The sequence below is a fragment of the Helianthus annuus genome, chromosome 1, assembly GCF_002127325.2.
Source record: "Helianthus annuus cultivar XRQ/B chromosome 1, HanXRQr2.0-SUNRISE, whole genome shotgun sequence".
NCBI classification, from domain to species: Eukaryota; Viridiplantae; Streptophyta; class Magnoliopsida; order Asterales; family Asteraceae; genus Helianthus; species Helianthus annuus.
The window spans coordinates 149239973-149257381 of NC_035433.2; the positions used below are offsets into that span (position 1 = coordinate 149239973).

The 17409-nt window shown below is 38.1% G+C and overlaps 1 non-coding gene and 1 pseudogene across 1 annotated transcript; one reads left to right on the forward strand and one right to left on the reverse strand.

The window, feature by feature from the left end:
* The first annotated feature begins 796 nt into the window (after positions 1–796).
* Positions 797–1805, forward strand: LOC110934220 (annotated as a pseudogene).
* Positions 1806–4461: 2656 nt separating this feature from the next.
* On the reverse strand, positions 4462–4567 carry LOC118483001. The gene has a single exon (XR_004869441.1). It is a non-coding gene; the product is annotated as a small nucleolar RNA R71 (small nucleolar RNA).
* Between the last annotated feature and the right edge of the window lie 12842 nt (positions 4568–17409).

Here is a 17409-nt window from a genome sequence, read left to right on the forward strand (position 1 = left end):
ACTTTTTGTGCATAACCATTTGTAACATGTGCTTTGAGAGTTTTTCAAAAAAAAAAAAACTTGCTTTTTTGATTTTTAACCCAAAGGTTTTTATGTTTTGCAATTTTAACCCTACATACTTTGTTTTTTTAACTTTAACCCAAACTTTTCATTACTTTTAACCCAAAGTTTTTTACCTTTTTTTCAATTTTAACCCTACATAATTTGTTTTTTTTAACTTTAACCCAAAACTTTTCATTATTTGCAATTTAACTTCACAAGTTTTGTCACTTATACTTTTCATCTTTGGCAAATTTTCTGTTTACGTATAGTTCTTAATTTTTCGAGTTAATACGACGCAACATACAAGTGTGGTTCAACATTTTTATGTTTTGTTTCAAATTTTTCAAGTTAATACGACGCAACGTACATGTTTGGTTCAACGTTTTTACTTCTATTTTCTCATGTTTGACGGGTTCGTCGCAACACACAGATCGTACGTCGAGTCAGTGTTGGTGGTCAATAACGGTTGTGTGACATTAGTCCTATTTGACACCATTTTACGCCCCGCCGCAACGCGGCGTTTGCTTTGGGGGTTTTCCAAAGAAAAAAAAACGTTATGCATATGATTGTCGTAACATTGGCTTTGGGGGTTTAAAAAAAAATGATTTTCTTTTACTTTTCATTTAAAAGTATTTCATAAATTACTTTTAACCCGAAACTATTTGTTTTTTTTACTTTTAACCCAAAACTTTTTATCTTTTGCAATCTATCCTCGCAACTTTTTTACTTTCAACTTTGGTCCTTTACAGTTTTCTTTTTCCACAAATTTTTCGCTTTATGCTTGATTCTAGAGAGAAGTTGAGCCAAAGAGAGGCCGATCTAGGTAAGCTTGTTGTTTACTGCTCTGATCAGATGCATTTTTCTCTCCAAAAAGCTTGTCGAGTTGTTGGCATAATCCTAACAATGTTCGATCCATCCAGACAAAAAAGTCCATGAATTTTCAGTTATCTCCGGATGCATTATTAACGGCTTTTGAATCGGATGTTAGAGCCGGTTTGATCCCATTATATGTGTGCCTCTCCTTAGGAACAACATCAACGACAACGGTGGACCCGTTGCTCGCATTGAGTGAGATTGCAAAATGATTCCTTATGTGGGTTCATGTGGATGCTGCTTATGCTGGAAGTGCATGCATATGCCCAGAGTTTCGTCACTTTCTGGATGGTGTAGAAGGTGCAAACTCCTTCAGTTTTAAGCCACACAAATGGTTCTTGACCACTTTAGATTGTTGTTGTTTCTGCGTTAAGGATCAAATCGATCTTACAAAAGCTCTTTCTAATGATCCCGAACTGTTGAAGAACAAAGCGAGTGACTCTAAAAATGTGGTAGACTACAATGACTGGCAGATTGCTCTTAGCCGTCGTTTTAGAGCAATGAAATTATGGATGGTGATAAGAAGCTATGGAGTAACCGGGCTACAAGAGGTTATAAGAAAACAAGTGAAATTGGCCAAGCATTTTGAAGCACTTTTGATTGCTGACAAGAGATTTGAAGTTGTAGTTCCTAGGAACTTTGCTACCGTGTGTTTTAAGGTATTGGCCCCTAATGGTAGCACTGAAGACTCTAAACGTCTGACCCAGACTCTCTTGGATTCACTTAATGTGTCGGGTCTAGTTTAGATGACACATGCGGTGATAGAAGGGGTCTATGTGATTCGGGTTGCCATCGGTGCAACCCTTACCGAGGAGAAGCATGTTCATATACTATGGGATATGGTGCAAGAGCATGCAACTCATTTGCTAGCTTCGTGTGCCGATATTTGACGGGTACTCCGTAGGACAACCCTTAAGTGGTATAAATGATAATAAAATCCTACATTTAATCGGGTAGTTGTCTAGAATTAGATAACTACGGTTGTTTGTGTTTCAGGTACAAACGGGAGCTTAAAATAGAAGGAACACAGAGAATAAATGAAAAATCAATTTTTGGAATTGAAGAATTAAGAGGATAGCATGATAGAGGACGAAATTACGAGAACATAGGCGAAAACGGTGAAGAAAACGGAGTTGAAACGAAAAAGTTATGCTGAAAACAAGTTTTCCTGTTGAAGCATGCCGTAGGCTACGGCAAGGGCCGTAGGCTACGGCAAGGGCCGTAGCTTACGGCGCTGACTGGCACTTTTTGTCACCGTATGATAGTTTAAAGCCACCGTAAGCCATTCCAAGCCACCGTAAGCTACGGTGGCCACTGTAGCTTACGACGCTGACCTGCGTAAATGTGTAACTTCCACCTTTTAATGCAGATTTATGATGCTCTTTCAAGTCCAATCATTCCCATTCGGTTACAAGCAGTCTAGGGGCGATTTTTGGGTGTTCTTGAGAGCTTGAAACAATTTTTAAACATCTTGTTAGTGTTTTTCATTCCTATGAACATTATATGTATGTGATGATGATTGTCCAAGTCATGAGTGGCTAAACTTATGGTGATCATCCTAGGTTAAGGTTTGTCTAAGACATTTGTGTTTTGATTCATATTTCTAGAATAATAGACTTGCTATGATGGTTTGTTTATTATGGTGTGTTGTTTGCTTGTTCGTAAATTGTTAATTTGTATGTTAATCTTAGTCTAAACCATACGTTCTTGGTGCCATTGGCAATCGAGATATCATGGGCGGGATTAGGATTGGGTATTGATTAATTAGTCATCGGTTAACAACCTCGCGTTCTAGGAATCCGAGTACTTAGTTCCCTTTCATCACGGCAAGTAGTAACACATGAACCATGTCTATGTGGTTCTTCCTAGTTGAATATTAGCATGAATGTCAAAGCAAACCGGAAACTTAGGATGGTCATTTGTCTCTAAATTGTTTACAAAACCAAATTCTCATTTTGCAATTAGATTAGTAATCTTAGTTTTTAAAAAACAAACAATCCAAATCAGTGAATTTACTATTCTTGCAATTTAGTTTAACTTAGTTAATTTAGATACACTTTTAAATAACACATATTCCACAAACTCCCTGTGTTCGATACTCACTTACCGCTAGTTATTTAGTAGTATTTGGATTAAATTTGATTGTGACCACTACATCACGTCAAATTTTGGTGTCGTTGCCGGGGAGTAGTGCGCAACGTGTGTTATTTTTTATCTTCTTAGGTTTGTTATTTTTTCTGGTTTACGCTGGGTGTGTTAGTGTGCAGGTATTTACAGGTGCATGCGTACTAGAAGCTCTTACAAGCTATCACAATTGGCATTTGATCCAGAGATTGAACGAACTTTGAGAGGAAACTGAATTTTGTTAAGGGAAAACAGAATCAGCGGTTCACCAACAACACCTACTACACCAATTACACCACTTAGATACATGGATCCACCGCCACCACCACCCACTATGAGTGAGCTTACACCACCCTTCATATCATCCTCAACACAACCTTCACCAAATACACCATGCCTAACACCACTACCGACCCTACTCCACCGCATGATGTTACACCAACCAATACTACACTACCTTTTATTACCCAAGTTGAACCTACACTTACCTTTAGCCCGTCTACTTCAATTCCACCATTTTCCCATTTCTTTCCAGCTTCGGGTCAATCGTCTTCAACCTATTCAATACCACCAAATTCAACAATTGTTCATGCCACTTCTACATATCGACCACCGAACCAACCGGGTTATCAATATTCATCTTTTCCATTTGGGCAATCTTCGGGTATAGGAGGAGATGGATACGATGAGGGGTATGAAGAAGAGTATGGGGGATATGACGAAGACGGATTTTACTACGAGGGTGATGGAGGTAATTTGGGATCTCAAGGAGGAGTGGGTCAACAAAGTCAACCATTGCAATGAATTCAAGACATAGGTAGATTACCGGTTGGGGTACAACATGTTCGGTCACAAGGGTCACAATTGCAACACCCTATGCCCTTGTAACAAGTTCGTCCACAAAATGCACAACATCAATTACAAAGGCTAATTCAACAACCACCAATCCAACATCAATTTCAACCACCTCCACAACAATTTGGGCCTCCACGCATGCAAGTTCAAAGACCAATGGGTCCTATACGTCCAAGAGTTCATTTGGGTGGGCCAAGAAGACATCTTCGAGAACATGCTAGAGGTATTGAAGCACATTTTAGACCGATGATTACTCATAATCCTTCACCGGTAGTTATTCCTTACAATGACCAAGGGAGGACGTTCGAAGTTCGAACCAATTCGTTACAAAGTTTGCCAAAGTAAAAAGGTCTAGCAACGGAAGAGCCTTATTTTCATTTGGAGGCTTATGATTCGATTTGCAACACTCTTGGGAGTCAAGGATTTTCGGCTGATGATGTCAAATTGGTATTATTTCAATTATCTTTGGAAGATAAGGCGAAAAAATGGTTTTACACCCAAAATCTTTTTGGGCGGAAATGCAACAAATCTTTTTGGATGAATTTTATACCGCCCAAAAGACAAATGATGCTAGAAAAGGGTTGAGAAGTTTCCAACAACTACAAGGTGAGATGTTCCATGAGGCATTTGAACGGTTTAACATGATGATAAAGAATTGCCCTCATCATGGGATAGAGCTATGGGAGTTGATGAATGCTTTTCATGAAGGGTTATATGCCGAAGATGCTCGTGACTTAATGTCTATCACGAATGGCACTTTTGGCACGAATTATGAGCATGATGATTGGGAATTCTTGGAACAACTTGCGGTCACATCAATAAGAAAAGCTCAAGCATCAAGGAGAGCACGACCTGCCATTACCCGAACTCAAGTGCACGCGGTTGACGATGGTAATGTTCAAACTTCTAATCAAATTTATAATGTTTGTGTGCTTTGTAATGAGATATGGCATGCGGCTGAAAATTGCCAAGGAGTGGAAGGGCAATTTGAGGAGGTGAATGCATTGCAAGGGCAAGGAGGGGGTGGTAGAAATTACAACATGAATTCCAATACTTACCACCCCGGTTTACGAAATCACCCGATCTTTAGATACTGGAATTCGTCAAATCAAGCCAACCCGAACTTTCAAGGAAACCAAGGATTTCAAAGGAAATATCAAACGGGTCAAAGCTTTTCGGGTGGAAACGAAGTAATGGAGATGTTGAAGGCGATGCAAATTGAGATGCAACGAAGGAATCAGCTTGATGATGCTCGCATTCAAAAAGACGAAATCCGTGATAAAGCAATTCAGTCGTTGACTACCCAAATGAGTCAACTTGCGAGTGATGTGGCAATATTGAAGAAAGAAAAAGGCCAACTACAAAGTGACACGGTGACAAATCCCAAAAAAATTAAAAGTGTTAATATCAATGTGGTAAGTACCGTTCCTAATAGTGAATTTAATGAAACATTTCTAACATCTTCTTGTCAAGTGAGTGCAGGTATAGGAAGGGATGCCGAGGTTGAAACGGACAAAGAGCATGGGGCACCACTCGTGCCTATTCAAGTGGGAAAATTAAAAATTCCTCAAGCATTGTTGGACTATGCGGCGAGTATGAGTGTGTTACCAGGCGATCTATACGATATGTACGACTTTAGTCCACTTCAAGATATAGACACCATGGTGAGCTTGGCGGATGAAAGTTGGAGGCATCCACGGGGAATAGTTAAGAATGTTATGATTCGGTTGGGAGAATTCGAATACCCAGTGGATTTCCTGGTCCTAGATTATGCCCCTACCAAATTGGCATCACAACAAAGGGTAATTTTAGGTCGACCGTTTCTTTATACGGCGAGTGCTCAAATCAACTGTAGAGACGGGATCATTACTATGACCGAGGAGAACCGTAAGTTGTACTTTGATGTTCATACTAGGGAGAGTAGCTATGAATCTATTGAAGAGAGTAGTAGAGAGTCTAGTGACCATCTGAAAAGTGTGCATCAAAGAATAAAAACAAACAAACCACCGGGGTGTGAAAAGAAGTATGAGGGTTCGAGCAGGTATGTAGTTGACTATCCACCGAATGGACATTTGATGGATGCATTTCAACCAATGACAAGCTACAGTGGGGGAGGTGATAGGAACCGATTCTTTGAGCCACCATAAACGAGGGTGGCATGGTCTGGCTGAAGACTCAAAATTAGCGCTGCTCGGGAGGCAACCCGGGGTTTTATATTGATCTTGTTGTTTTTATTTTTCTATGTTTCAGGGCCATGGCGACATTCAAGTGTGGGGAAGATGTGCGGATATTTGTGTGAAGGTGGCGATAGGAAGTCGGATTGTCTACAACATCGGTTGTGTCAAACTTCACCAGATCAATGTACTTTTTCCTTAGTCTTGATATGTTCTTTAGCTTTGAATTATTGGTAGTTAGTTTGTTTGCATTTGTTTAAAAAAAATACAAAAAGAAATTTGGGGTTTGAGAGTATAAGCAAATGTTGGTGTTTTTGTTGAAAGCGATCTTCTCTTCAAAACCATACATTGGGACAATGTATCCCAAGTGTGGGGATGAGGGGAAAATTTTGAGAATTTTTGAAAAAATTGTGAAACCAAGCGAAAAGTTGTTGGAATTTGAACACTGGACATTGTTCCGCATGACACACCAACACCCCTTTCTAGTCATTTCTTGGTGAGTTTTTGAGCCACATATGATTATTAAAGATGCTTTCTTTGTTTTGAGTGGCGGTGTGTGTATTGTGTTAATAGAACTTGTGTACGAATTCTTGTTGAAGCCTAGGATTAGCATGCTTGTGAAAATGATAAGGGACTTTTAGGTAGCCTCGTCTAGATGTGTGAGAGTGTGGGAATTGGGGGGTTGGACCTCATACGTTACATATATGAGCTTGGTATTGTGAGGGGTGGGGGTTTGGTCTTTAGAAAGCCATGTTTGAGCCTTATACCATTCGGTTGTGACCCAAACCTACTTCTTACAAAAACTTTACCTATTGAGACGACCCGGTTTAGGAATTTAGTTTGTGATTGTTGATGTTCTTGTATATATTGTTGAGTTCTATGCTTAAAAAAACAAAAAAAAAAAAAGAAAGACAAAAAAAAGAGAAAAAAATATGAGAAAAATACAAAAAGAAGGATTTAGTTGCAATAGTAGTTGAAAATGTTGATGAAGTTGTGTATATAGTTGATGTTTGCTTTGTTTAGTAGTAGAAATAAAAACCGGGTCAAATCAATGAGCTACTTTCACATTCCCATTATTTCCTACCTTTACACATAGCCTCGTTACAACCCATAAGTCTTTTTGATTCATAAGCATGCTAAATATTTGATAGGAGGAGATTTGATTTTTATACAAGCTTATTGTCGCACAATCACACATGCATTGAGTCTTTTAGCATTATGTGCTAATTTTTATTGTTAACGAGAGTTATTGTGAGGGGTGTGTCTTGTGGTGTGATAAACAGTTAGTAAAAGGACGATACATTTTAGTTTGGTTTGCATGATTGATCGCTTATGGTTTGGATATAGTTTTTGAATGGGTTGCTTGGGGCAAGCAACGGTTAAGTGTGGGGATGTGACAGGTAGTCCGTAGGACAACCCTTAAGTGGTATAAATGATAATAAAATCCTACATTTAATCGGGTAGTTGTATAGAATTAGATAACTACGGTTGTTTGTGTTTCAGGTACAAACGGGAGCTTAAAATAGAAGGAACACAGAGAATAAATGAAAAAATCAATTTTTGGAATTGAAAAATTAAGAGGATAGCATGATAGAGGACGGAATTACGAGAACATAAGCGAAAATGGTGAAGAAAACGGAGTTGAAACGAAAAAGTTATGCTAAAAACAAGTTTTCCTGTTGAAGCATGCCGTAGGCTACGGCAAGGGCCGTAGCTTAGGGCGCTGACTGGCACTTTTTGTCACCGTATGACAGTTTAAAGCCATCGTAAGCCATTCCAAGCCACCGTAAGCTACGGTGGCCACCGTAGCTTACGGCGCTGACCTGCGTAAATGTGTAACTTCCACCTTTTAATGCAGATTTATGATGCCCTTTCAAGTCCAATCATTCCCATTCGATTACAAGCAGTCTAGGGGCGATTTTTGGGTGTTCTTGAGAGCTTGAAACAATTTCTAAACATCTTGTTAGTGTTTTTCATTCCTATAAACATTGATATGTATGTGATGATGATTGTCCAAGTCATGAGTGTCTAAACTTATGGTGATCATCCTAGGTTGAAGGTTTGTCTAAGACATTTGTGTTTTGATTCATATTTCTAGAATAATAGACTTGCTATGATGGTTTGTTTATTATGGTGTGTTGTTTGCTTGTTCGTAAATTGTTAATTTGTATGTTAATCTTAGTCTAAACCATACGTTCTTGGTGCCATTGGCAATCGAGATATCATGGGCGGGATTAGGATTGGGTATTGATTAATTGGTCATTGGGTAACAACCTCGCGTTCTAGGAATCCGAGTACTTAGTTCCCTTTCACCACGGCAAGTAGTAACACATGAACCATGTCTATGTGGTTCTTTCTAGTTGAATATTAGCATGAATGTCAAAGCAAACCGGAAACTTAGGATGGTCATTTGTCTCTAAATTGTTTACAAAACCAAATTCTCATTTTGTAATTAGATTAGTAATCTTAGTTTTTAAAAAACAAACAATCCAAATCAGTAAATTTACTATTCTTGCAATTTAGTTTAACTTAGTTAATTTAGATACACTTTTAAATAACACATATTCCACAAACTCCCTGTGTTCGATACCCACTTACCGCTAGCTATTTAGTAGTATATTTGGATTAAATTTGATTGTGACCATGACATCACGTCAGTATTGAATAACTTACACCACTTAAATGCTTAAATATACATAAATAATTAAGCTTGCTTTTGGTGTAATATCTCTCAAAGATATCATCAATATATAAGATAATGCTATAAGTTATAACGTCCAATAAATTAGATGTAATGTTACATTATTTGAGTTGTGATTTCCAGTTTTAAAATCTAATTTGTCTTTCGATTAGGATACTAGAAGTTAGAGATGTCATTATGTCAATGTGGTTGAGTAAGACGAGTAATTTGACGAAAATAAGTTGGGTTAGTTAATAGTACATATAGCATAACAAATTGCCACAAAGCTAAAGATGTTGAGTTGTGACCAATGTTTTGAAACCCGGACCGGACGTCGAACCGGTCTTCTTACTGGGTCACTGGTCGAACCGGTCGGACCGGTGTGACCGGATTTAAGAACCGGATGATTTTATAAATAACTAAACATATTTATATTTACTTAACTTTATTTATATTACATATTTTGAAAGTATAACAATTATTTTATTTTTAGAGTTAATTGCTCGGATGGTCCCTGTGGTTTCACGTTTTTTCACGTATAGTCCCCACCTTTTGAAAATAGCATGTATGCTCCCTGTGGTTTGTCATTTTGTTACTCGGATAGTCCCCCAACATTTACTCTGGGGACTATCCGAGTAACAAAATCACAAACCATAGGGAGCACGTCTGCTATTTTCAAACTAACTGACATCTACTCAGGGACTATCCGAGTAACAAAATGACAAACCATAGGGAACATACCTGCTATTTTCAAAAGGTGGGGACTAAACGTGAAAAAAATTGAAACCACAGGGACCATCCGAGCAATTAACTCTTATTTTTAACAATAAAAAACAATCTATTTCATCACATAAACAAAAATTATATATTTCTTAAGAATAAATCATTAAAGTGCAAACTGAAATTTAAAGTAGAGTATTATGTATTATTTAATAAAATAAAAGCCAAATATATTAATTAAAAGTACACTTCCTAAAGTAAGTAGGTTGAAAATTGAGTCTGTAGTCTGCAAGCCTACAAGGCTATAACAAAAAATCGAACAAGATGTTTAGATATAATTAATCATTTTCTCTCTCCTCTTTTCCTTTTGTTCAACCAGTCGTCTTCTTCATGAATTCATCCTCACTTCTCTTGGTTTTTTGCCGGAAAAAATCTGAGAAAACCCTTTCAAGATATGGCGGTCTGGCCGTATACCCGTCCGGCCCACCGGTCTGATCGGCGGCTACTGAACAAACCGGCCGGCTCAGTGAAAAAACGGTTCCAACCCCCCTAACCGGACCGCCTGCAACACCGGTCTCCAGTTAAACCGGCCGGACTGGCCGGTCCGGTTTTCAAAACCTTGGTTGTGACTTACAAGAGTGACAACTTGAGAGTGGAAGGATTGGGGCGACAAGTTGAGAGATTTGAGGTCCATATGTTTCTTGGGTTGGGTTTTTTTATTGAATTTTTCTAAGGTATAAAATGTAAATTATGATACATTAATAATGCATTAAGGATGATACTTGTATAATTATTAAAAAATATAATAAACTTGATCAATACAATATTATTCTTTACAACTCTAGTTCTGCATATAATTAAAGTAATAATTGAAATTGTTTACGTCTTTGTTTTGTCAATTGTAAATATATATGATTTTAAACTTGTAACTTTATCGGTTTCATAACAAAAACCATCCCCCCTCCAAAAGTCCTATGCATTGACGAGTATTCTTTTTAGTAATATTGTCATAACATTGAAATACAGTTTGACTTGACCTTTAGACAAAAAGACGTTTTTGAATGTCTGCAAGCACCACATGGCCAAAATTTTCTTCTCGTTATACATATAGTTGGATTAGGCTAGCATATGTCGTTGGTGGAGTGCCACACTATCCTTAAGTATCGCCTCATAATTCCTTATTTCCGGTTGATAAGATATGCCATGTTTGTCATAAGGCGTGTTTGGACTGTTACACCCTGCCTGAGGCAGAAATGCGAGGCGAGACCACATAAGGTTTTCATAACATTCGATTAGCAAACGTCTAAATGATTTTAAATAAACCAACGATGCCAAATACATATTACTTAAAAAAAGTTTACAAAAGCCATCAATATTTAGTTTGATTACATGAACCAATTAAACTTTAAGTTTCACAAAAAAAAGTTGAAATCTTTTAAACAAGGCTTTGGCCTATATATTCGGTACGAAGGCGGAAAATATAAGACAAACCCTCAAAATGGCATCATTCCATGCAATCCTATAATCTTGATTTCCAAATAATGCAACATCGCTTATTTCTCGGTAATACATATTAATAAAATGTCAGCATAATGTTAGTGAGTTTACATATTTTTCTTGACACAAATAAATCTTGAAAACATTTGATAAACTTTTGAATAAACCGGTATGCATAGTGTCAATGAAATTCGTTGATCAATTAATGTTTTGTAGGGACATTAATGTATGTGTCGACATAAGGTAGTAATCAAACCCTGACAATTCCGCGGTTCCGTGCCACTAAACTCTAGTGACGCGTGGCTAGGGACACAAAAGCACTCCCACATGGTCTCGGGGATCAGGAGTGGAGCTTGGCAACACTCAATAGATCTATCCAATTGTTATTCGGTTCGTGACACGACTAGTGGCTACTAAAATGAATATCCCCTAGGTGGTTTACCCCGAGAGCAACAACTACCACTTATGCACACATAATGATCTAGTTGATTTCTTTCCCTAAATATTGTACCATTTGAGCAAACATGTATCTCACCCTAATTTAAAGTAGCAATACTCACAATTTTGCGTTCCATACAAAGCTAGCAATACTCAAAGTCCAATGTAATGTCTCCGACCTACAATTGTCCCACTTCAATAAGACACCTAGGTCTAATCGTTTGTTTCGTGTACAAGTCTTTCACCAATCTTGTTAAGACTTAATAGATGTTCCGTTTTAGAAACTCTTGTTTGTTTCTGACCCGTTTGGTCAACGTTAGGTCATGTTTAGAACTGATATTATGACCATGTTAGCATAGGGTATAACCCTTAGAAGTTATACCTCATGGTCATGATGTTTGGTAGGTTATATGACAAGTCTAGTTCTTGTATTTTAAAAAGGTCAACTATGCCCTTTTCATCCTAGAAATTAAATAAACGATTTCCAAACCAAAGTAACTCATATTCTGACTTTAAAACAGAATGTTAATGTTATAAAAAGTTTTTGACACTTTAGACTTGTCATAAGACCTATCTAACCTTCTGAGCCCGCTTATACGCACATAACTAGTTATTCGAACCTAGTTCGTATAATTTAGGCATAACGGGTCTATATATATTTCAAAATCTCTCCAAATCAGAATGCTTGGTTAAATAACCTTTATCCAATGAGTCATTGCACTCGGATATGTATAAACCACATTCTATTCGATCTACGCTTAATCTAGCGAACTTATTCTTAAGTAACTGGTCATATCTAAAGGGGCTAACCTTTGACCCGTATCCATTCTAACAGATAATAATTCTGTTCATTCTAGACTATAGATGATGTGTGTAAAATGCAACATATAAATCACATCAATCAAGGCATAAAACTAACCCTTTTTAAGTACTAATGTTGGAAAAATAGTGTTTTTGTCTTCCTTTTGTATTTTCAGGATGAAATGAGCTCAAAATCACAAAAGAAGCAAAAAGACAACTAATTCTACCATAAAATACAAGAAAAGGAACAAAAGTGGACTGCCCGGACCCTCAACGGCACCTCCCAAGGCAAAGGAGAAGAAACAGAGTCTGAACACGCCCCGTGTCCAGCGAACACGGGGGCGTGCCCAGGAAGCAGCAGAAAAGACAAACCAGTAGAAGCTTCCATTGCCCACCACGGGGCCGTGTCCAGCGAGCACGGGGGCGTGGTGAAAGTACAGCAGGCGCATTAATTGTAATTCGCAATTACAATTAATGAAGTGAGAGAATGTCAGACGGGCACGGGGCCGTGTCCAGCGGACACGGGGCCGTGTCCAGCCTTCTGTTCAGCCTATAAATAGAGGAGCTTGGCTTCATTCTCTCTCATCCCTTGGCACACCACCTCTCTCACACCTCATCCACCACCCACCACCACTATAACACCATCATCCACCACCATCATCCATTGTCCATCGTAGAGTGTGTGAGTCGTCTCGGGATCCAAGATTGATCGTAAGAGTTCTTGACAATCAAGGCCATGTTTGCCTAAGTCTCTTACATCACTTGGTGAAGACAAGTGTTTAGTATAATACTTTTTATTTTTAATCTTTTGCACTTTTTATTTGGTTTTGTATTAATGACTTTAATAACTAGTTACTTATGTTGAAGGTGATCTTTCCTTATCGTTTGTCCGTGGTGTCTTGGCATTATTTTACTGTCTATATAAAATAAATGATTTTCACCATTCATATCTCCACGGTCTATATGGAGGTATGTTGGCTACCTGGTCGGGGGTTAAGGGAACGGTTTGGTAAGGGTCTTGCCCTTGTTCAGCGTTTAGAGGTCCTGCTTGGGACCTCGGTCAAATTTAGTAGGATCTCCTTCAATGCCCATAGGTATTGGATGGCGGGGATCCAAACTCTTTGACCCCCTCATAAGTTAACTACTATTAATACTATAACCCGGCTATTTAAGACTGTATCCCTGCTGACTCAGACTACTTAGCCGAGGGTAACGTCACCGCCAAAAGCGGGGCCTACCACAATTTGCATTAATAACTTAATTCATTATCTTTCAATAATCCGACCCTTTAGGATTGTATCCTTGCTGACTCAAACTACTGGGTTGAGGGTAACGTCGCCTTCAAAAGAGGGGCCTACTACAATAACTAAGATAATCTCTTAAACAAGTGCAAAAGTGCGAAAATAATCAAAGGTTATACTAATACACGTGTCGGATCCAAGTGATTCATCTTGTCTATCTGTTTTTATTTTATTTTTATTTTCAGCATTTAGTTAGTTTTTATTTTTCTTAGTTTAAAAACATTTTTCTCACTTTTTGATTTGATTAGACGTTGAGGATAAACCGGTATTAAAAGCTCTTGTGTCCTTGGACGACCTCGGTATCTTACCAACACTATACTACGTCCATGATGGGTGCACTTGCCCATATGTGTGTTTAGTGTTAGTGAATATCGTGTTTTATAAATTTAAAACTTGGCTAAAAGTGTAAAAAGGGCTTAAATACTCATCAAAATAATATTACACTACACACGCATCAATAGAACCCCCACATAATCGGACTTCGGTCAATAATACTTAGACTTGCGGTTTTTGCTAAATTATAATCTTATTTGATTGGAAGCTAGCAAAAGATAAATACTCTTAACTTATTTTAGTTTTTTAAACTTATGGTATGGCGAATATGCCACTTGGAGCGGGTATTACATAAATGAGCCGTCTATGTTGCTCATAAATGTAAGAATCCGTTTTAATCTGTTTTACTTGATAACTGAAACGATTGGGGTTATTGGTACCGCGTCCGGACGTTCCGACTCATGAACTGTTATGGCCACACGGAATAGCGTGCATGGGTAGGCATACCAACTGTAAGACACGTTTATTCAACTTTGGTGTGTACCCTTAATCATTGTAGCACTGAAAATGACCGGCTCTGATCTCTGGTTCCCGGTTGTATGACAAGTATGTAAATCTAATGACAAGAATAAATCCCAATAAATATTAAATGATTACCTACGGGTTTTCTATATGTATAAAACTCTTTTTGAAAAACTGTTTTCAAAACGAGTCAGTTAATTGTATTTACCAGCGAAAGCTGACGTATTTTCAAAAGATTAAATCGTAGGTACCGAACCTTATAAAAGGCTGGGAATCCGGGTCGGCTAGAATGAAAGCTAAGGAATTTGCAACTCCTGAAGCTTAAGGCCTATGATGTCTAAAGCTCTGTTTATTAGATCCCGTCCGTGGGCTTATACTAAAACGCTTGTACAACTTTATATATATTCAAGCTTTTATTGAAATATATATTTTTATTCCAATACTTCCGTTGCATATTATTATATTGTGATACTGTTATCCAACCGTCACGATCCATCCGGGCCCATCAGGAATCGGGGTGTGACATAAGTATAACATGTGCGTTGCACATGAAGGTATGTTAGTAATTTTACTTCTATATATAAAATATCTTTTCGTCAGTCATATTCACAGGCTCACACAAGCAAACCCTTATCCCCTTTCTTCTCTCTCATGTCTCCCTCTAGAAAACAACCGACCACCACCACCGTTGTGGCGGAGCCACGGTGGCAGCGCCACCCCCACAATGCTGCCAATGTTAAGTCTCTTCTCTTTCTCTCCTCACAACTCTCCTCTTTCTCTCTCGGGAAACCACCACCCCACCTCAACCTCCGTAACAAGAAACACAACCGTCACTGGCAAGAGCCACCATCACTAGAAAAAAACATCATCTTCGACAACCACCACCACCCGCTCCAATAGCCGCTACCACCCCCAATGAAAATCACTACCGTCTCGATGTAACAGATCTGGGATATACTTACCCAAATCTAAAGAGAGACCATCAAATTAAATGATCTTGAGGCTTGAACTGGAGTATTGTTGGGTTGAGTTGCTGGAGTGTGACCAAGATACAATTTATTGACCGAGATTTGGGATATACATATACTATAGTATAGTGATTGTAAATTGTGAAAAAAAAAAAAAAAACAAAATAGTACAATCGAAATGGATGATGACGAAGAGAAAAAGAAATGGAGATTTGTGTTTGGGCTATTTTATATTCTTGAATATAGTTAATTGTTTTATTTTTTTTAATTCTATTTTTGTTTATTTGTTTAAATATATTTTAGATATATTAGTAAAATTACTCCTATATGTGCAAAACATATGTCATATTTAAGTGAAAATTTTAGTCTGGTTTGTGTTAAAGGAACTATGGTGTAATTGATTTTCTAAATAAATGACTGTGACTGTAATTATTGAAGTTAAAGATCACTCATTACAATCTGATACAAACATAAATAATTTACCCCAATTTTAAATAAGACCGTGGGGTATGGGGCTTGGGTTGGGGCGTGGCCCAAGGGGCGGGAGTTTTAAGCCGGGCGTGGGGCGGGTCTAGCAAGGTGACATGGCGGGCTCTCAATGGCTAAACCAAACTAGCCGTTGGCCAACGACTATGTTAAAAAAATATTTTTTCACTATAAAACTCACATTTTTCTTCCATTTTTTTACCACATTCAACCACAATACACTCCACATCTTCTATACTCATCTCTATTCTCATTCTACAAAACCGAAAATGCATCCTCATAATCGTGTTTATGACCCGAACAACCCGTTTGGGTTCCAAGAAAATAATCCTAGCCCACCACCCAATCGTCCGATGCCTCGTCCATTTTTAATACATTCCCCTATGCCCGATATGGTGAGTTATGCATCGTATATCGGGAATCGTTTGTTTACTAACTTCCCACACACCGACGATTCAATACCTAGCCCGATGAACCTTTCACAAACGCCCATCAACCTTTCACCAACCACCATGAACCTTTCCCAAAACGAAACCGTCCCCGAAACTCAACCACCCAACGATGGTCCTTCCGCATCCCAACCTATAAAAAAGAGAAGTCATAAGAAAAAAACCGAGGCGGAGAAAGCACTTGAAACCGCCAAACGAAAACAACAAAGATGGGTCGTTAATGAAGAACTTGCATTGGCGAGGGCTTGGCTTCAACAATCTCAACATCCAACTTTATGTATTTTTAAATATTTTGTAGCCCTTATTTTAATATTTATGGTTATTTTTTATATAACTTTGTAATATATTAAATTTTGTTTTTATTAAAATAAGAAATTCTCAACATCGAAGCCATTTGTGGGAAGCGATTAGTAAAGCATTCCATCAAGAAATGGGAAGGGAGGCTTATCGTGAAAACGATAGCTTATCCTCGAAGTGGGGTGAGATAAGCGGCCAACTTACAAAATATAGTGGTTATTTAAATAAAGCAAAGCAAAACCCAAAAAGTGGTGAAACCGAAGCCGACATTGTGATAAATGCATTGGTTGCATTCAAAACAAATGTGGAGAGCGACTTCCGTTTCATGTATTGTTGGGAGATTTGTAAGTACCATCCAAAGTGGGCGAATATCCCCAGTGGTAGCGAAACGAACATGTCTTCCAAAAGGTCAAGGGCCTCGTCCCAAGCCCAATCTAATGCACGAGATCAAGAATTTGAGGACCTTTTGGATGATTCACCAAACCGGTCTGAATATGGAAGAGATGCCGCAAAAAGGCGCGCTCAAAAATTAAGATCGGATACGACATCGCCTTCAGTTGAGAGTTCGGGCTCGCGTAGGGGAATATACAGCGATCAGTTGGATGACATTGCATGCAAGCTAGATACATTCAACGTATTCTAACAACAAAGGGCCGAAATTCGAAAAAGCAAAGAAGCTAGAGATGCCCTGAAATAAAAAACGAGATGATTTGAAATTTCTATCCCAGCCCATTGATCACCTAAAGGGTGAAGAGTTGGAACTAATCTTGGAGATGAGAGAAGAGATAAAGAAAAAATATAAGCGTTAGGAATTTTTTTTATGTAATTTTCTTTATTTAAAAATACTAAAAAAAATTAAATTTGTTGTTTTAAAAAATATTCAAATTTTTTTTTGGTCAGCCTAGCGAA